A 21951-nucleotide genomic window follows, 5' to 3' on the forward strand; every position below is an offset into this window, starting at 1 on the left:
AGCAAGGGCCTCGCAGATTGGGATAGCAGAGTTCACTTTATTGAATGACCTGACAGGGTTCACATTATTGAATGACCCAGCAGAATTCACTTTATTGGGTCATTCAATAAAGTGAACGCTGCTATCCCAATCTATGAAGCCCTTGTTACTGGTTTTAGTCTACTGTTTGGTGTGTACTTTGATCCCCTCTTCTTGTTGCTTTGTTTTTTAGCTGGTGCTGATTTTTGGGCGCCATTTATAAAACTGAGTCCTATATGTAGAAACAGATGAATTAATGAAGTGACATGAGAAAAGGGGTTTTATGAGTGTAGCGACACTAGATGAATAAGTTCTACAACTACGTTTCAAATAGGTTAAAATGGAGAGGAATGGTCCAGTGGGAGACTTCTGAGAGGGATGCAATGAAAGTATGGATAAGTGCTTTAGTACTGTGATCAGAAAAGAATGGACAAATTTGGGTGATTAAAGAAAGCAAAATAACAGATTTTAGCCTTATGTTGGATGTATACTGGGAAGGAGAGAATGGAGTCTAAGATGAATCCAAGATTATGAGCTGAGGACTCCAGGATGACAGATCTACAGAAAAAGAAAGAGATTAATGTAAAAGAAGAAGTACTCTACATATACTTGTTAAGGTGGTGGTGGGGCATATAGGCAGCAATGTCAGGCAAGCAGGCTGAGATTTGGAACTGAATTCCTGATAAAATTTCTGGAGCAGACAGGTAGATCTGGGAGTCATCAGCATTAAGAGCATAGAGAAAGCATGGGAGGAGATCAGAGCACCAAGGGAACAAGTACACACAGAGAAAGAGAGAGGTCCCAAAACAGCCATAAATTATACTCATTGATAATGGGATAGCAAGGAACGAGGATCCATCAGAGCATACACTAAAAGTGAGATGGGAGAGATGAGAATGGAACCAAGACAGAAAAGAGTCCTGAACTCCAAGTGAGAATAGAGTATCAAAGAGGAGGTGATGATCAACCAAGTTATGAAAGATTTTCCACACGGGGTTAGTGCGCGCTAATATTCAGCGCACGCTAAAAAAGCTAGTGCAGCTTAGTAAAAGGAGCCCTTAATGTTCAGCTGGGTTTTTTTTTTTTCTGCTGGAGTGCTTTCCTGCAGTCTTTTTTGGTGCCTGGTCTGCTGAGACCTTGGCCAGTACACACCATTGTGTGAAGTTTGGAGAATCTGAAACTATTTGTAGGGGGCTGAATGTTCATTTGAGAACTGAGGGTCTGGAGTCTCAGGAGCAATCTATTGTATTGTATTGTATTTATTATATTTGATATACTGCTTGAACATGAGTATTAAGCGGTTTACAAAACTAAATACATTAGGCACTTTGGACTTCACTCTCTGTCCCAAATGGACTTTCAATCTAAGAGAAAAATAACATCATTCATATATTCAAAGATAAAATAGAAAGAAGATGGAAAGGAAGAAGGAACCAGGGAAAGTGAAGCAGAGTGGTTACATTTGAGAGAAAAAAATTGAATAGTAAATCTAACAAGATAAATATAAATTACTATATCAGGCAGGAGAAAAGAAATAGAAAAAAAAAATAAAATAAGACAAACCCAGCAAAATAAAAATGAAATAAGGTATGAATAATCAGAGGGAGAAATTGCAGTTAGTGGGAGACACTCATTTGTAGATTATGGTGAGTATTGCATAGAGTTCCATAGTGTTGATGAAACAGAATTGATTTCAACAGTTTTTAGAAGGAGAAGTAAGATGTTTCCTCAATGAAGCTATGAAGTATGGAGTTCCAAAGGTTAGGACCTGCATATGAGAGAGCTCTTTTTAGTTGTTTGTACTTTTATTAATCTTGGACCAGGGACTTCAAATTGATCGTGATGTGATGAACTCGGAGTTCTATTGTCTTGGGATTCTAGGAAATTCTGTGGTGCAGAGCTGTTTCCAGTTAGTATTCCTGATATACAGCACTTTCAGGCTCTGTGTGAGGAGGCCGTGAGTTTCATTATTTCTGAATCAAAAATACTTGGATATACAGATAAAGCTGAGATTGCTCAGATATTGTATGAATGTGTGTATTGAAACTCTAAACCGATTTCATATCAGAATAATTTTGGAGGGTTTTCAGCTTAGGAATAAAAAACATTCAACTGTTCTTTTGCACATAGTTAGAAATATATGGCCTTAGCCCAAGACGACAGAGGGCTAGATGCACTAAAGTCTCTGCTAGTCACACTCGCACATCCCCCATATAAGAGGTATAAGATGTGCCATACCAAAGCATTTGGAATGCTGGACTTTGAATGTTTTAGAGCAGGGGTGCCCAACACGTCGATCGCGATCGACCAGTAGCTCAGGAAGGCAACGCGAGTCGATCGCGGAGCCCATCCCGGGCTCCGTGATAGACTCGTGTTGCCGTCCTGATTTACCGGGCCGATCAGCCTTCCTCTCCAGTGTTCTCTCTAGGGCCTTTTAGCTGGGCGGTCCGCCCAGTTGTCATCTGCTGCTGCCGCCGCCGCTGCTGAACATTAAAAAAAAAACGGCTTGGAGATTTCAGCCCGTAGCGAACTTATGCTCCGTGGCTCTAACGTGTGTGTGCCGGCTTCCCTTCTCTTCCCTCCGAAACCGGAAGTTATGTCCGGGGGGGGGAGAAGGGAAGCCGGCAGCACATGTTGAGAGCCCTGAAGCAAGCGTTCGCTATGGGCTAAGGCGGGAGACAGGTTAGTGAAGCATTTGCTCTTCTTGCTGCCGGGTCCTGCCTACTTTCTGTTTCCGCGAAGGTAGGACCCGGCAGCATTTCCCCCAATAGGTTGATCGCGATCTTGGGCCAATCAGCCTTCCTCTCTCCGACGGCAGAATTGACGTCGGGGAGAGGAATGCTGGTTGGCCGAAGCAGGGAGAGCTTGGGGCGTCGTCGGCTTTCGGCCCTGTTATTGGTGGCAGTTTGGGGCCTGGTCCCCGAAGGCAGTGGCTTGGGGGAGGGCAGGGAGAAAGAAAGAAAAAGGGCATGAAGGGAGACAGAAGGAAAGAAGAGAAACAGAAAAAAAAGAAAGGGAGGCAGAGAGAAAGAAAGGGCAGGGGGAGAGGAAGGAAAAGTTGGGGGAGGGAACGAGGTCTGGAGGAGAGGAAACATACAGGCTAAAAGAAGGGAAGAAAGATTGTATGCACAGTCAGAAGAAGAAAGTGCAACCAGAGACTCATGAAATCACCAGACAAGGTAGGAAAAATGATTTTATTTTAAATTTAGTGATCAAAATGTGTCTGAATTTATATCTGCTGTCTATATTTTACACTAAGGTCCCCTTTTACTAAACCGCAATAGTTTTTTAGCGCAGGGAGCCTATGAGCGTCGAGAGCAGTGCTGGGCATTCAGCGCAGCTCCCTGCGCTCTAAAATCTGCTATCGTGGTTTAGTAAAAAGAGAGGGGGGTATATTTGTCTATTTTTGTATGGTTGTTACTGAGGTGATAGTGCATAGAGTCATCTGCTTTGACCTCTTTGAAAAACCCTGGAATAGGAATGATAATTAACATTTTCTATGCGTACAGTGTGCGTTGTGTTTTTTTTTAAATTTTATTGTTGGTAGATCATTTTGACTTGGTCATTTTAAAAGTAGCTCGCAAGCCCAAAAAGCGTGGGCACCCCTGTTTTAGAGAATATATTTTAATAAGAAGTATTTCATGCAGTTATAGATCCCCCTCAACCCTGAAGAAAGTTTCCTTTGAAATATGTATATCGGGAGAGGTGGCAAATTGAAGATTTAACAATGCACTGAAAAAAGACTGCACAAGTGGTGTTTAAGCTTTATAATTTTTGCACAAAGATAAGAAAAGAGAAATATGTACGAAGAAAAAAATAACTAATAATTGGATTGATGAAGACCTAAGCAGTTGGGAGTATTTTGTCCCCGACGACGTTCTGAAGATCCATACATAAAAAACTATCTAATTTACATATGATATTAAAAAGTTAATAAATTAATGTATAAATATTCTCATGAATGATTGAGAATATTGTCTAGCATCTAAATACTTCAGAGCTAGTACTATTTGTTTAATGGACACCAGAGCACTGACACTATTATGTTTTCAAACAACATAGTTTAAGTCACCCCTCCTGAAAATGCCATTTAGGCAAAACTCAGGTCTAGGTAGAGGGGATTTCACAATTGAAAGCATCTATGAGACAAACTTGGTTTTTCAAATTACATAGAGCATTTTAGACCCCAGTTCATTTACAGAAATTAGATAGTTTAAAGTCTAATAGATATTGGCACAGTCATTGTATCATCTATTATTCTATTGTCCCTTGATGCTTAGATTTTGGAGATCCATTTGGGGTCAAGTGAATAATTTACTGGAAAATCCGGTGGCACTAACGTATAATACTGTATTTGGCACGTCAATGAGGGCTAAGAGCCAAATATCTTCTAATAATAATAAATTTCTATTTATTATGACAGGGGTTGCCATACAACATATTATGAAGAACTGGAAAAATTAGGACCGGCTGAATTATAATTTTTGGTGCAATTCTTTATGCCACATTTTTAAAATGGAGTGTGTGATAGCCATACAGCAGGGGCATTTTAAGAAATTTAAGGATGTTTGGGAGCCATTAACAAAATTTTGTAAAGAACAATTATTACTTTTCCCTTTGAATATACACGTCCAAGTTGGGGGGGGGGGGAATACTTTGTTTTTACATGTGGTTGAGGACAATTGTTGGTATACTGGGGGGAGGGATATAAATATTTGATATGAATTATACTATGATAGAATATTAAGTGATGTTAAAGTGTAAAATGTTTTATGTTATGTTACACTTATTGAAGGTTTTAAAATGAATAAAGAATTATAAAAAAGAAAAAGTATTTTGGAATGAGTATGTGGTGCGTTTCACCGTTGAAGATGTTCTCCTGCTGAGCTGCTTTGAAAACTGATCTATATATATACATTTTGAACATTTTTTAATTGAATATTCATATTGGTTATTTTGAATTTGAACTCCTGAACTTTAGTGGTGTGTCTATAGTTTTTCATATTTCTTATGTTTGTGATATGAGTTCTCTGGAATATTAGAAAGGTGGCATAAAAATATTTTAAAATAAATACATTTCAGTTGCAAGGGAAGATCATTCCATAATTTAAGACCTATTAATGACAATCCTTTTTTTGAAAATCGTGACCCTTTGATTTTGTTACATCAGTAGTAGCAATGCAAACTCCTTCTGTTGTCAGACACTGTGAAGTAATTCAAAATTATTTTTTGCTCATGAGAGAAGTGTTCTATCCCCTGTATCATTTATGTTGCCCTTCTTTGAACATTTTCTGGTTGAACTATATCCTTTTTGAAATGGGGAGACCAGAACTGCACAAAATACTTAAGATATGGTCACACCAAGGACCTATACAGAGGCATAATGATGTTCTTGGATTTATTCTCCATCCATTTTCACTTAATCCTTGGGCTGAAAATCTCATAAGAACGTAAGAATAGCCTTTACTGGGTCAGATCAATAGTCCATCAAGCTCAGTAGCCTATTCTCATGGTGGCCAATCCAGGTCCCTAGTATCATGTCAAAACTCAAGGAGTAGCAACATTCCGTGCTACCGATCCAGGGCAAGCAATGGCTTCCCTCATGTCTTTTTCAATAGCAGACTATGGACTTTTCCTTCAGGAAATTGTTCAAACCTTTCTTAAAACCAACTACGCTATCCATTCTTACCACAATCTCTGGAAATGCTTTCCAGAGCTTAACTATTATCTGAGTGAAAAAATATTTCCTCCTATTGATCGAGTGTCCCCTAGTCTTTGTATTTTTGATAGAGTGAAAAATCGATCCACTTGTACCCATTCTACTCCACTCAGGATTTTGTAGACTTCAATCATATCTCCTCTCAGCCCTCTCTTTTCTAAGCTGAAGAGCCCTACCCATTTTAGTCTTTCCTCATACAAGAGGAGTTCCATCCCCTTTATCATCTTGATTGCTCTTTTTTGAACCTTTTCTAGTGCCGCTATATCTTTCTTAAGATAAGGAGACCAGAATTGAATGCAATACTCCAGATGAGGTCATACCATGGAGCAATACAGGGGCATTATAACATTCTTAGGCTTGTTAACCATCCACTTTTTAATAATTCCTAGCATCCTGTTTGCCTTCTTGGCCACCATTGCACATTGGGTGGAAGGCTTCAGTATATTGTCTATGATGACACCCAGATCCATTTCTTGGGCGCTAACCCCCGAGGTGAACCTAGCATCTGGTAATTGTGATTTGGGTTATTCTTCCCAATGTGCATCACTTTGCATTTGTCCACATTAAATTTAATCTGTCACTTGGACACCCAATCTTCCAATTTCCTATGGTCTGCCTGCAATTTTTCACAATCCACATGCGTTTCAACAAATTTGAAAAGTTTAGTGTTATTTGCAAATTTAATCAACTATCTCATCATTTCAATTTCCAGATCATTTATAAATAAGTTAAATAACACCGGTCCAAGTACATATCCCTGTGGCACTCCACCATTTACTCTCCTACATTGAGAAAAATGACCATTTAACCCTACCCTGTTTTCTATCCGATAACCAATTCCTAATCCAGAAATGAAGTTTGCCACCTATCCCATGACTCTTTAATTTTCTTAAGAGCCTCTCATGAGGAACTTTATCAAAAGCTTTCTGAAAATCTAGATATACTACATCACCTTTATCCACGTTTATTCACACCATCAGAGAAGTCAAGCATATTGGTGAAGAAAGATCTCCCTCGGCTGAACCCATGCTGACTCTGTCTCATTTAATCATGTTTATCTACATGTTCCACAGTTTTATTTTTTATAATTGTTTCCACCATTTTGCCCGGCACTGAAGTCAGTTCCTGGATCTTCCCTGGAACCCTTTTTAAAAATCGGCGTAACATTGGCTAGGTACTACAGACAATTTTAGCGACAGCAAGTCAGCAATTTCATGTTTGAGTTCAACATACTGTCCACACTTCCCAGCTCAGAAATCAGCATTCTGCACATGTAGTCAAAATATCTTTCCTTAAGTGCACTACTTTGCACTTGTTCTCATTACTAAAATGAGGTAAGATTTGTACCTCAAGTACAAAAACTTTAAGGTGTGGTAAGTGCAAGCTCTGCATTTACTGCATAGGGCAGACACCTACCACACAGATCCACAGTCCATGCCTCAAAAGTTGTGTGATATTAGGTGTATCCTATTTTTTATGGAGTTCTCTTCCTTTTATATTTTTGTGAACCTCCACAATCCTTTAAAGCCTGGTGGTAGAGCAAATTTTAGTACTTGAACTTAGAGGAGTCACGTGGAGTCAACTTTTGGCGCTCAAATTCAGTGCTCCCTTCCAAATGTTCATGCTTTAGGTCAGTGTTTCCCGAGTCAATCCTGGAATACCCCTTTGCATTTACTACATCCACTGCATGCAAATCTCTTTCATACATATTAATTGTGGATATCCTGAAAACCTGACTGGCAAGAGGGTACTCGAGGACCAATTTGGGGAAATACTGCTATACGAGTCGGTGACCACTAAGTCTGCCTATGGCCAGAGTCTGAGCCAGTCTTGAAAGTAATTAAAGATTGCCCCACATGAGCTCTCTACCTTATGAACACTTTGAAAATAGTGCTAAATAAAAGTTCTTTCCACACACATGTTCTTCAGCAAGCACTATAAAATCTTTCAGTATAAATTAGTGGCACATTTCAAAACATGTGTCAGTCATTCATTACCAGGATGTCTAAAAATCAGTTTGGATATTATCACTGATAACATTATACAGTACATCTCCTAATACCAGTTAAGCCAGGCATTAGGTGATTCCGCTCACAGGTTATTTTTGGAAAGTATAAACACATTAGGATGGGTAAAATAGAGAAATGGTTTTGAATAGGACACAAGTGATCATGCTGTCATCGGCAACATAAACAGCAATTATGCAGGATAGACATGGAGTAGATTCCCCAGGAATTATAGCCAGGATAAAAAAGCAAAGCAAAGTGTCATCTCTTCCATCTGCACTGCAAAAGAATCTTTCCTGACATGACTAAACTCAATTTCATATGATTTTTTTTTCTATGTGATCTCCTGTTTTGTTGTTTGTTTTTTGTCTGGTTTTTTTTTTTTTGTCTTAGTGTCTGGGTGTCATCGTAGACAATACGATGAAATCTTCTGCCCAATGTGCGGCGGTGGCCAAAAAAGCAAATAGGATGCTAGGAATTATTAAAAAAAGAGATGGTTAACAAGGCTAAGAATGTTATAATGCCCCTGTATCGCTCCATGGTGCAACCTCATCTGGAGTATTGCGTTCAATTCTGGTCTCCTTATCTCATGAAAGATATAGTGATGCTGGAAAAGGTTCAAAGAAGAGCGACCAAGATGGTAAAGGGGATGGAACTCCTCTCATATGAAGAAAGATTAAAATGGTTAGGGCTCTTCATCTTAGAAAAGAGACGGCCGAGGGGAGATATGATTGAAGTCTACAAAATCCAGAGTGGAGTAGAACGGGTACAAGTGGATTGATTTTTCACTCTGTCAAAAATTACAAAGACTAGGGAACACTCAATAAAGTTACAGGGAAATACTTTTAAAACCAATAGGAGGACATTTTTTTCTCTCAGAGAATAGTTAAGTTCTGAAACGCGTTGCCAGAGGATGTGGTAAGAGCGGATAGTGTAGCTGGTTTTAAGAAAGGTTTGGACAAGTTCCTGGAGGAAAAGTCCATATGTTATTGCGAAAGACACAGGGGAAGTCACTGCTTGCCCTGTATCGGTAGCATGGAATATTGCTACACTTTGGGTTTTGGCCAGGTACTAGTGACCTGGATTGGCCACCATGAGAACGGGCTGCTGGGCTTGATGGACCATTGGTCTGACCCAGTAAGGCTAAGCTTATGTTCTTATGTCAAACAGCCATGTTGCAAGTTGATTTCTTCATGCAGCCTCTAGCTACACTTGGGTGGCCCACTTGATTTACGTATGTGCCAATGAGTTCTTGGAATATGGCAGTTCTGAGACATTCTACAACAGCATCTGGTTGCCCAGAGTCCATTATAGAATACTAGTATAAGTTGGTTTCAGCATACTTTGCATTTATACACCCACAGTTACATGAGCTATAGATCACAAAAACTGTGGCAGAGATATGCATAACTTATGGTAATCTATGAATGTGGAAGCCCTGCGCATTGTTTGCCCATGCTCATCTGAATGCCCCCTTGCATTTACACCCTATGCTCTGGATTCTATAAATGGCATACAATTACTTGACAGGCAAGCATTTACCCAGACTAACTTAAACATAGAAACATAGAAACTTAGAGAATGGAACTTTCCTTATTACAAAACGAGTCTCAGAACCAACTAGTAGAGAAGAAAACTCGGTTAGCAAATTAATCCATAGTAGGCTCAAAGTTAAATCATAGGCTCCTCTAACTGGGGGAGAAACACAGTGAAAAAAAACCCGAGGGTTCAAAGGGCCACTTTAAAAAAAACTGTACCTGCTCTACCGGTTGAGCAAACAACATTCCAAATGTTCCCCAATATTAGACGTGTGGCAAAACACAATGTAAAAAGTATGCAATCAAAATTCAAAGTCAGAAAAAGCAAAAAAATATTGAAAAAACTCCACCAGTACTTATCTCCAGATGGCTCCAACTGTGTAGTACCAAAGGGATCCAAAGGTGAATGAAAGCACACATGATCAGGATGCATACTATCAAATGAGAGAATGGTATTACGATCAGTAGGTTTGATGAACATCCAGTATGTATTCACCGCAGAGTAAAGCTGCTTGCCCCATCTGAACCTTAGGTGTAGCAGTTTGTAATTCTTTCTCACAACAGCAGTTTATGAGTGGTTTGATTTAGCTTCTTTCTTTCCTGAAGCAGCCAAATTTAGCGAAACAAGGCTCTTGTTGAGGGGGGAAGTTTGTGAGCAGTTCCCTGGCTCCAGCTGGATTACAAATTTATGTGTGAGGACAGCATGTTTTCATCCATGTTTGGATCCCTTTGGTACTACACGGTTGCAAACGTCTGGAGGTAAGTTTGGTGGAGTTTTATCAATATTTTGTTTTTTCTGATTTTTGAATTTCGAGTACACACTTCTACATTGTGTTTTGCCGCGTCTAATATTGGGGAACATTTGGAACATTGTTTGCTCAACCAGTAGGGCAGGTGCAGGTTTTTCTCATGTGGCCCTTTGAGCCTTTGAGTTTTATTTACTATGTTTTTCCCCCGGTTCGAGGAGCCTATGATTTTACTTGATCCTATTATGGCTTAATTTTCTAGCCAAGTTTTTTCTTCTCTGCTAGTTGGTTCTGAGGTTCGTTTTGTAATAAGGAAAGTACCGTTCCCTAAGTTAGTCTCGTAGTGAGTTTTGACAGCTGCACCATTTGTTATCATCTACATTTGTTATATCTTCTACACAGTGGCGTACCAAGGGGGGGACGGGAGGGGCGGTCCGCCCCGGGTGCCAGCCCTGAAGGGGTGCTCCCGGCCTTGCCGTTCAGTCCCCCCACACCCCCGAAGGACCGCTCGCCCCACTGACCTTCCTGCACCACCTGTGAAGCAGCAAGCAGCAGGATCGCGAGGTCAGCTATCCCTGAGCTGCTTGGGCGCTGCTTCCTGCGCCGCGGTCCCGCCCCTCCTCTGACGTCAGAGGAGGGGCGGGAATGCGGCGCAGGAAGCAGCGCAGGGATAGCTGACGTCGCGATCCTGCTGCGGCTGCTTCATAGGTGGTGCAGGAAGGTCAGTGGGGCGAGCGGTCCTTCGGGGGTGGTGGTGGTGGTGGGGACTGAACGGCAAGGCCGGGAGCATAGGTAGTGCTGCTTCATAGGTGGTGCGGGGAGGCCAGGGGGGCGAGCGGTCCTTCGGGGTGGGGCGGGTGGGCAGGCAGGCAGGCATTCAAGGGGGAGGGGGGGGTGACAGGCAGGCAGGCCTTCAAGGGGAGGCACAGGCCTTCGGGGGGGTGTGTGCAGGCCTTCAAGGGGGAGGGACAGGCCTTCAAGGGGGAGGGACAGGCCTTCAAGGGGGGGGCAGGCAGGCCTTCAAGGGGGGACAGGTCTACAAGGGGGGACAGGCCTACAAGGGGGTGGGCAGGCCTACAAGGGGGTGGGACAGGCCTTCAGGGGGGGGGCAGGCCTTCAGGGGGGGTGCAGGACTTCGGGGGGGGGTGCAGGCCTTCAAGGGGGGGACAGGCCTTCAAGGGGGGACAGGCCTTCAAGGGGGGGACAGGCCTACAAGGGGGGGACAGGCCTACAAGGGGGTGGGACAGGCCTTCAAGGGGGGGACAGGCCTTCAGGGGGGTGCAGGCCTTCGGGGGGGTGCAGACCTTCAAGGGGGGAGACAGGCCTTCAAGGGGGGGACAGGCAGGCAGGTCTTCAAGGTGGGGGGACAGGCCTACAAGGGGGAGGGACAGGCCTTCAAGGGGGTGGGCAGGCCTACAAGGGGGTGGGACAGGCCTTCAGGGGGGGTGCAGGACTTCAGGGGGGTGCAGGCCTTCAAGGGGGGGGGTGCAGGCCTTCAAGGGGGGGGACAGGCCTACAAGGGGGGGACAGGCCTACAAGGGGGTGGGACAGGCCTTCAAGGGGGTGCAGGCCTTCGGGGGGGTGTAGACCTTCAAGGGGGGACAGGCAGGCAGGTCTTCAAGGTGGGGGGACAGGCCTACAAGGGGGAGGGACAGGCCTTCAAGGGGGGGGACAGGCTTACAAGGGGGTGGGACATGCCTTCAAGGGGGGTGCAGGCCTTCAAGGGGGGACAGGCAGACCTTTAAGGGGGGACCGGCCTTTGGGGGGGACCCTGGTTTAGAAGTACACAGAGGGAAGGGGGTGTTCAAAGACACGTGCATATGCCAAACTTTGGGGGGGGGGATGAAGAAATAATGGGTCTGAAAATAGAGGAGAGGGAGAGAAATGATGGACCATGGGATTTAGGGAGGGAAGGAACTGAAAGTGAGAGAAATTGGACACAAGGGATGGTGTGGAGGAGGGATAGAGATACTGGATAGGAGGGTAATTGGGAAAAGAAAGGGAGAGATGGTGGACTCTGGGGTGGTGGGGAAGGAGGGAGAGATGCCGGATGAAAGGGTAGTTAAGAAAAGGTGGATCTGTGGAGGGAGATGAAAAAAAGGAAAGATACCAGACTTCCTGGGGAGGGAAGGGAAATGGAAAGGGAGGACAGAGTTGGCAGATGGATGGTTAGCACGCAGAAAGAAGAAAGAAGGAGACCCTGGCAAGCAAGTTATCAGAAGAAAACCAGAGCCTTGGACCAACAAGATTTAAAATATAACCAGACAACAAAAGGTAGAAAAATTAATTTTATTTTCTGTTTTGTGATTATAATATGTCAGATTTGAAATGTATATCCTGACAGAGCTGGTGTTGGACTGCAAACGTGAGCTAGGATTTAACAGAGAGAGGAAAAGTCCTTTTTGTTTCTTTATTTTATTTACACCACAGCGCCAGTGTGGTTAGTAGAAGCCAAAGGGGGGTGAAAAAGCTATAAAACCCACCAGGAGTTTTGAAAAAAATCACCCAACTGGGCAGGAAAATCGAATTGAAAAACCAATTCAATAGGCTGAATCGAATCGAAATTTTTTTTCCTGAATCTGGCAGCATTAGTTTGCGCTACTGTCTTAGACTTTAGGACCTGGGATTGGGGAGAGATGGCATCCTCAGTACTTTATAATGCAAGTGAAACGAGGATTTGGTCAGACTTTTGAAGGGTCTGCAGAAAAAAAATATTGTATAGGCCGGGGACATGAAACAGCAGGAAATGGGAACTTTTCTTCCTTCTATTTTTGTGAATGGAAGGCTGAGGATGTCAGAGAGTTCAGTTAAAATATGTGCTTTATAAGAAAATATAATAATGTGTTTTATAAAGTTTATAGCATAGCTGGCCTACCCAGTGAGGTGTTTCTAGTGGTGGTGGTGGCAGCGTGTCAGTGTGTTGAGAGGAAGAGGTGGTCTGGGAAATTCTGCTGAGCAAACTCCGGGCCCATTTCCACCCCCCAGTTAGTCCACTCCACTCAACTGGTTCACACACTGAGTGGGTCATTGGGTGTTGTGTTGGGATCTCTTCCAGTGGTTTATCAGTATCTCCCTCTTATTCTATTGCTTTTTCATTTCTTTTATATATATATTTAGCTACAGCAACAAGTTTTACAGAAGCTGATATATATATATATATATATATATATCAGCTTTGTTGCTGTAGCTTCTTCCCCTGCTGCCTGTGTCTGCACAGCATGTGTAGAATTCTATGCGTTCTGAAGGGGTGAGGAATTCTGCATAAATTTTGCAGTTGCAGAATTCTGCCAGGAGTAACCCCAAGGTATTTTTGCTGACTAGTTTTAATTGTTAGGGAAAAATTGAGCCAACTTTAATTTTGTTTTGTTTGTTACTATATTGTATATACAGTATGGGACTCATAAATCAAAACAAACATCTAAAAAGTGGCCTAAATCGGTATTTGGACGATCAAAAAGCCAGATCGTCCAAGTACCGATAATCAAAGATGGTTTTAGATGTATCTAAAACCAGCTTAGGCCTTTCCTCTGCTTCTAAACGCCTAGAGGGAAAAGAGGCGTTTTTAGAGGAGGGTAAAGGGCGGGAGGTGGGCTGACCTACATTTAGTCGTACAGCAGGTATAACCAAAAGGCTTAACAGGTTGCCTAGTCAGCACTTATACGTTTTGACAAACCAAGTCAAAACAGATATAAGTGCCAAAAAGGGGCCGCTGAGCTGATCGTGGCTGCTGCAATCAGCTCAGCGGCCCCAGCAAGCTGCCCCCCCCCACTGCAACAATTGCGGCAGGAAGAGATGGCTCATATCCCCTGCCGCGATGACAATCCCCCATCCCCCGAACCGTGGCACTTCTCCTCCTGTGGGCGGGGCCTTAGGCACATGGGCTGGATTGGCCCCATGTGCCTAAGGCCCTGCCCACAGGAGGGGCCTAAGGCAACTGGGCCAATTCTGGTTGGCCCAAGCACCTAAGGCCCCTCCTGTGGGTAGGGCCTTAGTTGCCTGGCCCAATCACGCCCTAAGGCCCGCCATTCAGCGGATGACAGGCCTGCTGGGCGGACAGGCTTGAGACCCATCCAACCGGCCAACGGATGTACCTCTGAGATTTCTATGATGGCTGACAAATTTCGTTAACATATGCATGGGTAGAGATATATATCACCAAAGCAATAGTAGTCATTGCCCTGACCCTTATACCTAAGGCATTGGGATTAGATCAGACCTATCCAGAGCTGAAAATTTAAGGCCAGTGGCAGGGATACCATGGCCTGCAAAACTGGTAGAATTTTGTGTCAATAGACAACTGTCAGGCTTCTTAAATCACAAAATACTCGGAGTTGTGAAAAATCAAATATAAGGTAAATACACTTCCACAAAATTATGAATGCAAAGATGTCATGCAAAATAATAACAGTAATAGCTATTACTATTATAATAGTAATAGCTATTACTATTATAATTACTATTATAACAGTAATAGCTATTACTGTTATTATTTTGCATGACATCTTTGCATTCATAATTTTGTGGAAGTGTATTTACCATAGGCTTCTTAAATCAGACAGATGGACTTCACAGTTCACAACATGGTTTCATAGAGTTGCATATTTATTTATTTAAAAAATTTCTACACCGCTTAAAACCTAAGCGGTTTACAAAGAAGACATACATAATCATGTACACAAACATTAATCAAGACAGCATGCCCAACGTTTAGAAAGTCAATAAAAACCTATCTCTTTGACAAATTTCTCTGACTCCACTTCCAATACATTTCCAGATAAACCTGACTAAACTTAACATGCCAATGTAAATTTGAAAGTTCTCTGTAATGTCACTGTCTGTATATACCGTAGTCTCATCCCTTGTAAACCGCTTATGTATGGTGGTATATAAAAATTAAGTTGTTATTATTATTATTACATTGACTCATCACAGTTATCTAATGTACTAAAACTAGTACAACTTCAGTAAAATAGGCTATCAAAAACTAACCTTCAGTAAAATAGGCTATTGAAATCTAACCTAATAAAAAGTTCTCACAAACAGATGTGTTTTTAATTGCTTCTTAAAAGATATCTTGTTCTTACATAACCTCAAATATCCTGGCAGAGCATTCCATTTCAAAGGACCCGCCACAGAAATGGCTGTTGCTTGTGTCTTCTTGTAATGGGTTTCACCAAGCACCTCTATTGATAGCTTCATGGCAGATTCAGATCTTAACATTCTAGATGGTAAATAATGTTTCAATACTTGCTTTAGATACCACGGTGCTACCCCATAGATCGCTTGGTGAATAACCATCAAAATTTTGTATTGAATTCTACCTTGAATTGGCAACCAATGGAGATTTTTCAGTACCACGTTATATGCTCATTCCATGCCACCCCTGTAATCATTCTCGCTGCAGCATTTTGCACAACCTGAAGTGTCTTGATTTTATTTTTCGCAATACCTAATAATAGGGAATTGCAATAATCCAATCTGGATAACACCAAGCTCTATACCAAGAATCTCAAAGTCCCTCCTTGAGGGCCGCAATCCAATCGGGTTTTCAGGATTTCCCCAATGAATATGCATTGAAAGCAGTGCATGCACATAGATCTCATGCATATTCATTGGGGAAATCCTGAAAACCCGATTGGATTGTGGCCCTCAAGGAGGGACTTTGAGACCCCTGCTCTATATTACAGTTTGAAAATCAAACCTAGACATCATATTTCTTACTCTTGACAATAATTGTAATTGAAAGAATGCTCCTTTGACAACTTACATAATATGTGACTGCATGGAAAGTGCATCCACAATCACTCCTAACATCTTGATATGTGATGCCATGGTAAAAAACACCTCACCTATCTTCAACTCCTTCAGCTCTAACAGGATTTCATCATTTCCAACAAAAATCATTTCTGTCTTTTTTTATATTCAAAATTAGCTTTTATTATGCATCCATGTTGTTATGCATAGTACAGGATCGTTACTGCTTGAATTGATGTCAAAAGCAAAATCATATTTATGCAGGGATAGACAATCTGTGTTGCTACAGTTTGACATTTCTGCTGCATTTGACATGGTAGACCACTCTTTACTACAACTAAAGTTGAATGAATTAGGTATACTGTACATGGATTAGTCCTAAAATGGTTTGCAGAATTTTAAGGAAATAGAACCTACAATGTAAGAAAAGGAAATAAAAGGTCCCAAAAATGGACTGCTTCTTGCAAAGTGCCTCAATGATCCTACTGTCTCCCTCCTTGTTCAACATCTACTTAAGAGCCTTGGCAAAAAGATTCTCCTCCCCTCAAATCCATACATTTTCTTACATGGATGATATCCAGGGCAGGATTAACCAATAGGCCAAGTAGGCACGTGCCTAGGGCCTAAAATGGTCAGGGGGGCCCGATGAAGGACAGCATCAATATTGTTTTTCCAAACGGTGATGGGCTCCTCCAGCATCGATCAGCATTGCGCCCCCTCCCCCCGATTGGTAATGCAGGCCCCCCCAAACGGCAACAAGGGGCCCCCCCCATTGACGGAAAGTAAGACAAGCAAGCAACGCAGGTAAGAAAGGCAACGGGAACTATAATATTGTAAGTGGTGCTGCTTGCCCAAAGCTTCCCTCTGATGTAGCTTCCTGTTTCCGCCTGGGTGCATGGTGGGGTGGGGCAGCGCAGGAGGCCCAGTGTACTTATGTGCCTAGGGGCCCTCAATAAATTAATCCTGCCCTGACGATATCTTCCTACTTGTGTAGGCTACCCTACAACACCTAGTGAGGACCATAGAAGACCTGAGCATGTGGATACAAAAGAACTTCCTTAAACTTAATAAACAAAAGACCAAAGTGTTTTGGTTTGTAGACTATAACACAAAACCATGCACAGATCTGGTAGTGAGATCCTCAAAATTGAAAAAACCTAAAAAATGCAAGGCATTAGCCTCGACTCCCAACAAACCTTTAAAAATCAAACCAATTCCCTGGTCAAAAAATTTCTTTTTCAGACTGAGACTACTAAGAACACTATGATCCCTTTTGAGCCAGGCTAATTTTACAATTGTAGCACAGGCCGCCTTGCTATCATACCTGGACTACTGTAATTCCTTGTACTATGATATCACTGAGAAGGAACACAAGAGATTGCAACTACTCCAGAATACTGCAGCCAGATTAATTTGTGAAGTAAGCAAATTCAAAAGGGTTACCCCACTGTTGGGAAAATTGCACTGGCTACCAATGAAAAATAGGATTCTTTTCAAGATAGCCTGCATGGTCTATAAAGTGATTTATGGTGATAACTCTGGTGGACTAGTATCAGACATCAAGATTCCACGTTCATTCCATAATGCAAGAAAGACGCAATGTCTTAAGCTATCCCTCCTTTCAACATGTTAAATAAAAAAAAACTTCACCTTCAAATCTCTAGGCCCTAGAGTCTGGAATAGACTATCCCTATACTTATGTCAAGTACCTAAAATGCAGCTTCAGAAGAATGTTATTCTTATTTTTTTTTTCCTCATAATGACTGATCTCTACCCAACTTGCTGTCTAGAATCTAATTGCTAATAACTGATTCCAATCTTATTGTAAAACACAGTGATTCCTTGTTGAAAATTATGGGATATAAGAAACTATATGGTATAGTTGTACCAAAGAAAGGCAGTTTATCAAATCCATGACCCTTATGTGTATTAATCCATAGGGTAATGTGTATTAAGTTGTTTTGGAGTGATATTTTGAATCTTTGTATTTAAGTTGATTTGATGCATACCACAATTTTTAAGGTCATTAATGAACTGTATGATCATGAATTCACATCCCTAGAGATTTTTATAAGCATGACAAAACTAGGTTTAAGGTAGATTAGGAAAAATGTATTTTCCTTGGGAAGAAGGCAAACCATTGAATCCTAGTACACTTTTCTGTATGTATTAATCAAGAAGGGCATTGAAAGTGGTAAAAGATACATAACTCAGAACTTTACAAACTTCATTTACCAATCTCTATTACTACAAACCTGGATGTAAAACATTATAATGGTGTTCTCAAGAAAGCTAGACCCAGGAATATAAAGAACAGAAACTGTTTAATTGTAGCACTAGGTAAAAATAAAATCCCTATTGACTGATCCAGTAAAATCTTATGCCTTTTACCTGAAGTTTCTTGCCTCCTCAAAAGGAGTATAACATATCCGTCCCTCCTTCCCAAATGCTCAAACATGAACACACAAGCACATGTTGTTTGCATAGCTGTAAACCAACCTAATTTTGATAACTGTCACCACTGTTGTGGTGAGCAGAGGGCTACATAGGTAAGATTTGAGGAAATCACCAAAAGTCTTGGTGATTGTGAACTCCTTCCTAGTTTAAGGGAGGGTAAGTGTGGCTGAAATGTATCAGCATTTCATGGTGATGTTTCTCTTGAAATCTTTATCCCTTTTGGTATCATAAGATGCCATTTTCAGACCTGAAGACATGGGCTCCAAATGAAAGTTATGCATCAATTCCCCTTGCTACTTTCAAATTCTTTACTCAGGTGATCTGTTCTGTGCTAAAGTGCTCTAAGTGTTTAAGTCTTTATCGTCTGCAACAGTAACATAATCAGTGTAACTAAGGAAAATTCAGTGACATTGACCACAACATACTAACAGGAAAACCTGTTTGTTTGTAGGCCTTTTTCAAATACCAATGAAGATAACCAACAGGTGTTTACTCATCACCTTTCAGTTTCATGTCTCACACACTCATCTTTCTGGGACCAAAGTTAGTGTAACACTGTGCCTGACATTTGTTTGAAGAAACTGGAACTGGAGAAATATGAGAAAGGCCAATAAGAAATCAATAATAGTCTGGCATGCTACATGCTTTGTACATGAGCAGTAGGCAACCAATTCCATTCCACGTGAAACAGCCAGAGACGCTATATGCAGTTTAACGAGACCAAAAGCAATGACTCTTTCACAAACTCTGAGGAATTCAAAAATCACTTCAGCAAAAGTAGTCTGAGATTCAGGAAAAAGAAAATCTTTTCTTTTTTTTTTTTTTTTAAACAAATCAAAGCGAGTAATTAGAACTTTTGAGCATCATTTACTTACCATCCAATGAAGGAATCCTGGGCAATCCAGCAATTTCTCCACTCCCTGTTTGAGTCCTGGGTCTGTTCCCTCCTCAGTTCAGGAGGTATAGGCTGGGCTGTCTTTTTGCTCTTTACAAACTAGTAAGTGCGCTAATTTTAGCCAGCTTCATCACTCTCTCAGTGGAAAGACATCTTGTCGTGCCAGAATCAGCAGCATGTGGGGCTGCTATTTTCTGAGAAGAGACTAATTGTGCTTCTGCTGAGCCTCAGCTTCAAACAAAACATGGCTGAACTGAGAGAAAGGCCAGCTGTCTATTTATAACTCATGTTACAATGGAGACCTACTAGTTCACTGTCTCATTTTAAGTTATGTAGGGAACAAGTGTTTGTCCAAAACAGTGTTGCTCTCAAACCGTAAGGGATGGATTTTGTTACTCTAGGGTGTATTGTCTATTCTTTGTGCTTCTTTCATCTTTTATCTCTTGAGTTATAGAAAACTCATTTTATTAAATTTTTTTTTTTTAATTCACATCCATTGTTCCCTGTCTTCACTTTCCCATTTCCTCCCATTCCCCATTGTAATTATTTTTATTAATCTCAACATAATCCTATATAATAAAACCTTACCCGCGCATGCACTTTTAAAACTGCGGGATCCCTGCCGTTGTGATTTCTGATTCGTGGCCGTGTTCCATTTTAGAATGCGGCGGCAGGGATCACTCTAGCCACTCCCCTCCTCCCGCCCTCACTCACCAACCGCTGGAGGAAGCGCAGGCAAGCTCTCTCCCTGCCCGCGTCCTTGTCGACCCGATTGGTGCTGGCGGTGGCTGCTGGGAGGAGGGCTTCGTGGAGCGCCACCGCCTGCCAACACCTTCACAGTCTCCTGAGCCGCGTCCTCACCACCACGATTGCCGGTGCTCAGGGTGAAACTGCTTCCGACGTCTTCACGCTTCCGGCGCATGCAGGCATGTTGGTGGTGGCGAAGGAGGGTGTCGTGTGACACAGGCGGGAATCAGAAAGGGTAAGGGAGCCGGCCAGAAACGAGTCAGCGGGGGTTGGGCTGGGAGGGGAGAGAAGCGGTCTGCCTCGGGTGCTTCAAGGCCTGGCTTCTTCGGGCAGCAGCAGCGTTTACAATTCACTGCTGTTGCCGGCTTCAGGCCTTCCTCTCTGGCGAGTCCTGCCTACTTTCTGTTTTCATGAAGACCCGACCCGACAGAGAGGAAGACCTGAAGCCAGCAACAGCAATGAATTGTGAATGCTGCTGCTGCCCGATGAAGTTCAAGGAGGAAAGGGAGCAGAGGGGGAGAGAATGGCTTGGAGGGAAGAAGAGATGGCAGGGCATGGAGGGAAGGAGGAATGTATGCCAGACCAAGTGGAAAGGAAGGAGGAGATGCCTTATGGAACAGAGAGAGAGAGGGCGGACACTGGATGGAAAGAGAAGAGAGGGCAGTGAATGGAAGGGGCAAGACAGAGGGTGAACAGTAGATAGAAGGGATAGAGAGAGGGAGACAGACACTGAATGGAAGTATGGGGGAGAGGAGGGACAGCCGCTGAATGGAAATCTGAGAGACAGGGGGAGCAGACATTGGAAGGAAGTGGGGAGGAGAAAGAAAAAAGGGCACATGCAGGAATGAGGATAGAGTTAGAAATAAAGATAGACAGACAGGGGGCCAGGGAGAGACAGACAGAAAGAATGACAGACAGACAGCATCCAAGGAGAGATAGACAAATTAAAAAAAAAAAGACATGTACTCTAGCACCCGTTAATGTAACGGGCTTAAACACTAGTCATCAAATAAAAGCAATCATAGGCATGAATAATAATAATAACAGTTTATATACCGCAAGACCGTGAAGTTCTATGTGGTTTACAATGATTAGAAATGTTACAGATTGAGTGAATAAACAAAGTTACAGATGGAATGAATAAACAAAGTACAGACTTAGCGATTGGTGGTTCTTGCGGTCGTTTGTTAAGGACTAAGATTGAATAGGATGGTTTCCTAAGTATTTCAGGAATAGATGTGTTTTCAGGCGTTTCCTGAATTCTCCATAGGTAGTAAGCACAAGCAATTGTTCAAGGTCTTTACCCCATAATGCTGCTTGATGTGCGAGAAGATGTTGATGATGACTTTTAAATTTACAACCTCTAACCGGTGGAGAAACGAAGTTCAGGTGTGAGCGTCACCTGTGTCTGTTGGTTGTGAAAGAGAAAAGGTCTGTTATGTATTTAGGGGCTAAGCCATAGAGTACCTTGAAGCAAAAACAACCAAACTTGAATTTCACACGTGCCTCCATCGGTAGCCAATATAAAAGTCGATAGGAAGGTGTCACGTGATCAAACTTCTTCAGTCAACAAAGTAGTCTAACCGCTGTATTTTGAACTAGTTGCAATCACCGCATGTACTTCTGGGGGAGTGCCAAGTAGGTGATGTTACAATAATCAAGTTGACTCAGAATAAGGGATTGTACTAGAATTCAAAATGATGAACAGCCATAGACATGAACTTATTACAGGCAGTTGGTTTTTTGTGTGAGTTTCTTGTTAGCAATGAAAGTATTTATGTTTTGCTACTGAAATTTAATAAAAAATTTTCCTGAACTTAAAAAAAACAACCACATCAGGATACATGATTATCTTATTTATGAAGCTGTTGTTTTTATCTGTGATCTATGTTCATATGGTTCTATTCCTAAGTCTCTTTTTCTATTTTTTGTTATATTAATTGTATAGCATAGAGACACAGTAATGGTTTCTTTATCTTGTATATGATCAGCATATGAACTTTCCAAAAATCTGGTTAAATATTAGATTTGGGGCCTTATAGATTCCCTTTTCAAATTTGTTGCAGATTGT

General features: G+C 42.0%; 1 protein-coding gene across 3 annotated transcripts in view; it reads right to left on the minus strand.

Moving 5' to 3' along the window:
* MYPN (myopalladin) overlaps positions 1-19331 on the minus strand; it is a 314293-nt gene extending 294962 nt beyond the window's left edge. For 2 of the 3 annotated variants that reach the window (XM_033941751.1, XM_033941752.1), the window contains exon 1: positions 19114-19331. The gene's annotated coding sequence lies outside the window, so the exon portion shown is untranslated. The remainder of the gene's footprint in view (positions 1-19113) is intronic. The other variant, XM_033941750.1, reaches the window with a different exon arrangement.
* Positions 19332-21951: the final 2620 nt, after the last annotated feature.

Source organism: Geotrypetes seraphini, chromosome 4 (assembly GCF_902459505.1).
Source record: "Geotrypetes seraphini chromosome 4, aGeoSer1.1, whole genome shotgun sequence".
NCBI classification, from domain to species: Eukaryota; Metazoa; Chordata; class Amphibia; order Gymnophiona; family Dermophiidae; genus Geotrypetes; species Geotrypetes seraphini.